This window comes from Cibotium barometz, chromosome 21 (genome assembly GCF_041138505.1).
Source record: "Cibotium barometz isolate CiBa-2024 chromosome 21, ASM4113850v1, whole genome shotgun sequence".
Taxonomy (NCBI): Eukaryota; Viridiplantae; Streptophyta; class Polypodiopsida; order Cyatheales; family Cibotiaceae; genus Cibotium; species Cibotium barometz.
In genome coordinates, this window is record NC_141066.1 from 48772467 (window position 1) to 48779582 (window position 7116).

Genomic DNA, 7116 nt, shown 5'->3' on the forward strand with positions numbered 1-7116 from the left:
TGATTTGGCAGTGAGTGGCATTAAGTCATTGTTTCCCTTATATAATCCGGCCTTGGAGTGCTCCTGCATCGATGACATGAAATTTGCAGTCCAACTGGTTATTTCCAATAGATATTTTAGGAATGAAATACGCAACACTCATTAGATGCATTTCATGTGATATTTGAATGTAAGTGTTTTCAGGTGGTGTAAATGTGTCTTTTCTAAGAGTTTTCCACGCCTCCAAGAATATGAGATTGGTGTGGACCATGGGATATATGTGGGCTTACCATCATTGTAGACCATAGGATATATGTGGGCTTACCACCATTGTTGACCATTCTACGTTGATAATCCAATCCATATTCTTGGTGGGTTTCGTTCTTGTGGCAGTTCGAGGGCAATGGAAGACTTACCAGTTTATGGGGGTAAAAGAGTGCCCTTTGTGGAAGCAGTTTTTAGTGCTAGCATAAGATTGGCGGTGGACTTCCCTTCCCAGAGGATCATCATGACCTTTCCCTTGGGAAGCTCAAGGGTAGTTGTTTTGTTAGCTGAGTTGATAGAGGCAGTTGAATTTTGGCATGAGCACTGTGAAGAGATGGTTTTCCTAGGGAGACCCATGTTTTCCATGGAAAAAGATTGTGGCTAGCTGTTGGAGATAGTAAGGCCCGCTTTCATTGCATATTTCTACCAAAGGGGAAATCTAACCATACTCGAAGGGTTATGGTTTCTTGTTGGGGAATTGCACTTAAACTCATGGTGTTAAGCGAGGTGAAGGGCGTGTAGGGTTCATGAAGGTACTAGGAGGTTGGGACCACAAATTGCATTTCAAGTTTGGGATTTGGGAGTGTAGCAAGTGTAGCTAGGATTTTCATCCAGTCATGTTCAACTTTGTCGTCCATGATAGAAGCAACTCTTGCTCATCATCAAGGATGTGATGATGATAAGCTTGGAAAACAAAGAGATCATTAGTCCTGGTTGTGTTCATAGAATCTTCTACGAAGGGACATCTCATCATGGGATGTATCTTCCATGTACATAAGTTCACTTTAAGTGTTTATCCCGTTTGCGGAGGTAGAAATTATTTGTGTCCCAATCATGGACCAATCGTGTTAGTCTCATAAAGGACCTTCCTACGTTGTTGTCATAGCCACCTTGAGTAAAGTCCATCACTACAAATGTGTGTTTGAAACTCATGTCAAGGACTTTAATCTTGAGGTCCTTCAATAGTACAAAGGGTTTTGCGGTTGTCCCATCCGCGAGCCTTATAAAAAATTTGGCGTGATCCAGGGGTGGTTCTCCCTATTTTTTCCAATAGGTCCTTCTGATGATGCTTACACACCAACACCCCCATCTAGGATGTCGGTGACCTCATGTCCGTAGGAAATGGGTAGGGATGCGTTTGTGTCATCACTTTCAATGTAGTGACCCAGCGCATTTACTCAAATTGTCATTGCACCTTTGGGTTGTGGGTGTTTCTCATGAAGTAATTCGGGATCAGCAATGGATTGGTTTAGCCAGTATGGTTTGGGAAATTTTAGAAACTTTGATGCTTTGAGAGAGAGTTTTCTTGCCAGGTTCAGAAGGGAGAAAACAGCCAATGATATCATAAATAAAATTAAAGATCTTCAACAAAAAGAAATGCTAGTAGAGGACTATGCTCAGAAGTTCAGGGTTCTCTCTAGAAGATTGGAAGGAGCAGATAGGCTTTCCAATGAAATGCTAGCTTCCTATTTCTTGAATGGATTAAGGAAGACAATCAGATCAGCAGGGGCTAATGTAGACATTGTTGCAGGTTTTGATGCTTTGGTGCAAGCAGCAGTAAGAGTGGAAAAGAGGTTGGGTGTTACCAAGAAGAAGAAAAAGAAAAAGAGGTATGATTCAGACCTCGACTTTGACTCTGATGAAGACACAAACTCAGAGAACTCTGATGATAATTCAGAATATGATAGTGACTCAGATTCAGATGATGAATCAACTAGCCAGAAAAGGAAAAAGAAGAAGAAATCTTCTAAGTCCAAAGATAAGGGCAAAAAGAAGAAGGAAGGATTGGATGATGAACAACTGTTAAAGAGGCTTAAAGCATTGAAGTATGCCTCAGCATTAACAAATGACAGACCAGTGTGTCAGATATGCTCAAAGGAAGGACATTTAGCAACCAATTGCCGGTATAACCCAAATTTCAGAGGAAGAGTTCCCCTCGGTGTACAAAGGTCAAAGCAGCAGCAGGAAGAAACTTCATCTAATCAAGTCTTCCTTGCTCAAGCTAGAGGACCAAATAGACAGTTCAGATCATAGCCTAGACAAACATGGCAATCAGATTTAGAGGAGAATTGAAGTGCACTTATTGTGACAAAGAGGGCCATAGACAGGGCCCAGCTTGTGAGTTATGGTGCAAGCATAGGACAGAGAGGGGTATCCCAATTGTAAGGTACCCTGTAGAGCAGATCAAAATCAGAGAAGAAAGATGCAGCAAAACCAACAAATAACACAGTTAAATATAGTGACAGAGGACCAGTTTCAGAGCAACTCTGATATGGTTGAGAATGTTGCTTGTGATTGTTCTGGATGTGTAGTCCATGCAAATGATAAGGATGGGAAACAACAGGTTCCTGCCTTGGCAGTGACAAGAGATGCAAATTTGAATAAAGGTCCAATTCAATGGGTGGATCAGGAGAAAGTTAGAAGCAAGGTTCAGAGGAAGTTGGACAAGAAGAAGCCAGCTTTGGAAGAACTATTGTCAGAACAAATAGAAGAGGTTTGTGAAGAACAAGGACAGGACAAAGGAGAAGAGGAAATTTCTAGGGTTGACTCACTCTATGAAGCTCTGTTACATTCAGAAATTCAGATTTCTCTTGACCAATTGCTGACATTAGTACCAGGGTTCAGAGATTTGCTGTTTCAAAGAATTCTTCAGAGAAAAGGTGTTGATTCACCTCAAAGTAATTTTTCAATGAGCAATGTTGTTTAGGTGGAAGATGTTGATTTCAAAGTTGCTGCCATATCAGTCAAATATCAGGGCCAGTCCATACATGGAGTTCTTTTGGATGGTGGATCAGGAGTTAACATACTTCTTGAGTCAGTTTATATTCAATTTGGGAGCCAAGAGTTGCATCCAGCACCTTTTCAGGTTAAAATGGCTGATCAGAGGAGATTACAACCTTTAGGCTTGTTAAAAAACTAGGAGATCATTGCAGGATTGAAGTTTAAGGTCAACTTTGTAGTACTCAGGATGCAATCAGGGAACTTGGCCTACCCAATGCTCCTTGGAAGACCCTGGTTCAGGCAGGCTAAGTTAAAACAAGATTAGGGAGCTAATATGGTGATCTTGAAACAGGGGAACCAGAAACAGACTTTACCCATGACATCTACTATAACTATGTCAAAGGAGCACAGAGCTTTGTGGGCACAAGGCATACACCTGGCAGATGAAGTAGAAGATGATGAGGAAGAGGAATATTTGAAGGCCAATCCAGCAGTTGTCCCAGTGTTTGATATAAATGTGATGACTATTTTGGGAGATTATGAGGATTGTTTTACTGTAGCTGCAGAAGGGGAGATAGACCAGCAAGTACAGGATATTCAAACAGGGACTGAGGTGACTAAGGAACAGTTCAAAGCTCTACAGGAATCAGAGCTGTCATAGTCAGAGGAGATGCAGAATGGTCTATCAACTGATCAGGCTATTGCAATAGCAGAGCAAAGATATGAAAACAGTAAGGGGGGAGGGAGGCACTTAGGAGGATGTAGTGGCAATACATTAATGAGAGATGTGACTTGGATTGTACTACGTGTGGAGGTTCTTGTCAATGTGCTTTATGCAAATAGGTACAATCAGGCCTTAAATTTGACGCCCAATGTCGGGCTTCCTCGATGTACTGGTGACACCTTGTGTCAAAATCTTGGGCTTCAAATGACTCTCTGCCTTAAAACTCGGGCTTCCCACATTACCACACATGTATCTTCTCTACTGCACTATCGCGCTTGTGCTCAAACTTCAAAGTGTGTGCAGCTTTTCAGACCAAACAACTGCAATGACTAAGAATGTCTTGCTTTTCAGCACAAACTTCCTTTTCTGATCCACACTCATCTCTTCTGGTAGTAATCCACCAGTGAGAAACAGCAACATTTGATCATAAAAGGAGTCAGAGCTCCAGCTCTGAACAGCAAATAGATCAGAGTCAGGGAAATAATCATTAACTCCTGCAGCATCCTCCTTACTTTCAAGTCTGCTTAAATAATCAGCCACAGCATGCTGATTCCTCCTTGGAGTATGTACTATCACAAAGTCAAATTCTTGCAACAACAACATCCATCTTGCTAACCTTCCTGTCAACTGTGGTTTCTTCACAAGAAATAACAGAGCTTGATGGTCAACATGGAAGAAGACTTTGTTAGCCAAGAGATAATGTCTAAATTTCTGTAAAGAGAACACCATGCCCAAAGCTTCTCTCTTTATAACTGAGTAATTCCTCTCAGCTGAAGTTAGCATTCTACTTGCATAGTAGATAGGTCTGAACCAATTCTTGATTTTTTCCTGCATAAGAACAGCTCCTACTGTAATGTTTGAGGCATCAACAAATACATGGAATGGTAAAGACCAATCAAGAGGCTGCAAAATTGGAGCTACCACCATCATCTTCTTTAAAGTCTGAAATGCCTTTTCTTGGGCATCTGACCACCTAAATTCTACTCCTTTCTTGGTTAAATGTGACAAGGGTGCACATACATCTGACAAATATCTTAAATGTCTACTGTGCCACTTGATCTGACCCACAAACCTAGATGTTTCCTTCAGATTCACTGGGCTCTTGGACTTTAGGATGCTCTGAATTTTTCTTCGATCCACCTGTATACCTTTCTCTGAAATTACGTGGCCTAACAAGACTCCTCTTTTCAATTGCACATTTGTATGGATTCAATGACATACCATACTTCCTGCATCTCTCAAAACCTTTCCTCAAGTGCTCCAAATGCATCTCTTTGGATCCAAACACACTGAAATCATCCATAAATACCCTCATAAAAGAAGACAAATAGGGCTCAAACACTCTGCTTGCCACCTCAGAGAAAGCTGGTGGTCCATTTTTTAATCCAAAGCTCAAATGCTCCCCACTCTGTAATGAAGGCTGTTTTGTGTTCATCATCAGGGTGCATCCTGATTTGATTATATCCTGAGAACCCATCCAGAAAACTATACATTTGATGCCCTGCAATTGAATCTAGCAGAGTATCTGCAAAAAGGTAATGAAAAAGGATCTGTGATGGTGGCTGCATTGAGCTTTCTATAAACCACACAAACTCTGATTCTTCCATTTTTCTTGGGAACTACTACAATTGGAGATAGCCATGTTGCTTCATTTATAGGCTTAATGAATCCCACCTTGAGTAGCTTGTCAATTTCATCTTTAATGAATCCCACCTTGAGCAGCTTGTCAATTTCATCTTTAACCTGCTTTGCATAGTTAGGATTCATTCTGTACCTCTGTTGGATAACAAGCTTAGCATCTTGCTTCAAATTAATCCTATGGGAATAAAATGCAAGATCAATCCCCTTCATATCTGAATATTCCCATGCAAAAATGTCCTTGTATTCCATTAAGATTTGTTCCTGATTTTGAACAAGCAGTAGTGGTACAAGAGGCACATGCAGGGTTGTCTGGAGGTCACTTCTCAGGGGAGATAACAGGAAAGAAGATTTTACAATCAGGTCTGTGGTGGCCAACAGTTTTGAAGGATGCTCATGTTGAGATTCAAGCTCGATGTCAGTGTGTGCCAGCTATGCTATGTGCTGGCATGTTAGGTAGGAACATGTGTGAGACATAAATGACCGCGTCCAGTTGGTCATAGTGTGTGGACATTACCTAGGGTTAGATGTGTGTGGACACAACTCATAGTGTGTTGTGTGTATTATGGATTATGGCTTTATGCATTGTGTGAGAAGGGAGATGTTTTCCCTCTATGGTTAGGGTTTGCAATATACATTAGGGTTTGCTCCTGTGTGTGTGTGTCTCCTCTCCCTCTACCTATTTTTCAACATGGTATCAGAGCCTGGTGCTCTCTATTAGGGTTTATGAGTGAGTGAAAGAAGAGGGAGAAGAAGCTGTGAAGAAAAGTTGTGAAGCTTGCCATTGAAGCTGTGAAGCTTGGAGGACACCGATTACTATCAGATCTGAGAGCTTGGCCTACCGGGTAAGGTCTTCTAAACATCCTTGAGCGGATTGCAGGTGATTCAGGCAAAAACAAAGCAAATTAGGGCAACTCAAAGCAAAGAAAAATTCTGGTTTTTTGGAAGCTTTCCATTAAAGCTTGAAAGCGGTGATGTATGATGAAATACATGCAAATCTGGCAAAGAAATGTGTATGTGACAAGCAAGAATGTGTTGGCAACTCATGTACAAGCCCTACACTAATTTTGGAGCATTTTTGATGCATTTAAATGAGTGAAATTTATTGGTTTTTGAGCTCTCACAAAACAGAGAAAAGGAAGTCAAAGTTTGATGCATTTGGAGCAAGTTTTTGGTAAAAATCAAAGCATTGATGGGTTACACACTTACCTTGGTGTGTTAGGCATCCAATTATATCATCAATTAACATTATAAACACTCCCAAATCCCTCAGGAGCAGGCGACGCAGACTGGACAGCAGAAACAGAGCATTTTGTAGTATTTTTACTGAGTGGAGGACCAAAATCAACTTGGGTGCTTGATTAATTCCAAAATTGGTTTAGCAACTAGTTGCTATACACACTTGAGAAGAAGGCTATATGATTGGATTGAGCAATTATCATCAATTGGGCTGGAAATGAGCCGATTAAACAGGCTGTCTACTGGTTACAGAAACAGAGTGTGATTACTCTTTGGTCTTAAAAAATTGGACTAATTCCTTTTACATGGAGTTAGTGGACATCATTGCTAAGCTAATGAATGCCTGGTTGCTCAATTTGGACAAGGATTGAAGAAATTAGAGCAAATCTACTACTGGTTTTTCTGGTTTTTCCCAAAAGGGGGTTTGACAAAATTGATATGTACACATGTTGGTTGGTGTTGATACTCAACATTGAGGTTGTTTAGGTGTCAATGCAAGTTATCCATACTTGATTGAACCACTACATTGAAATTTGGAGCCTTGGAAAGTG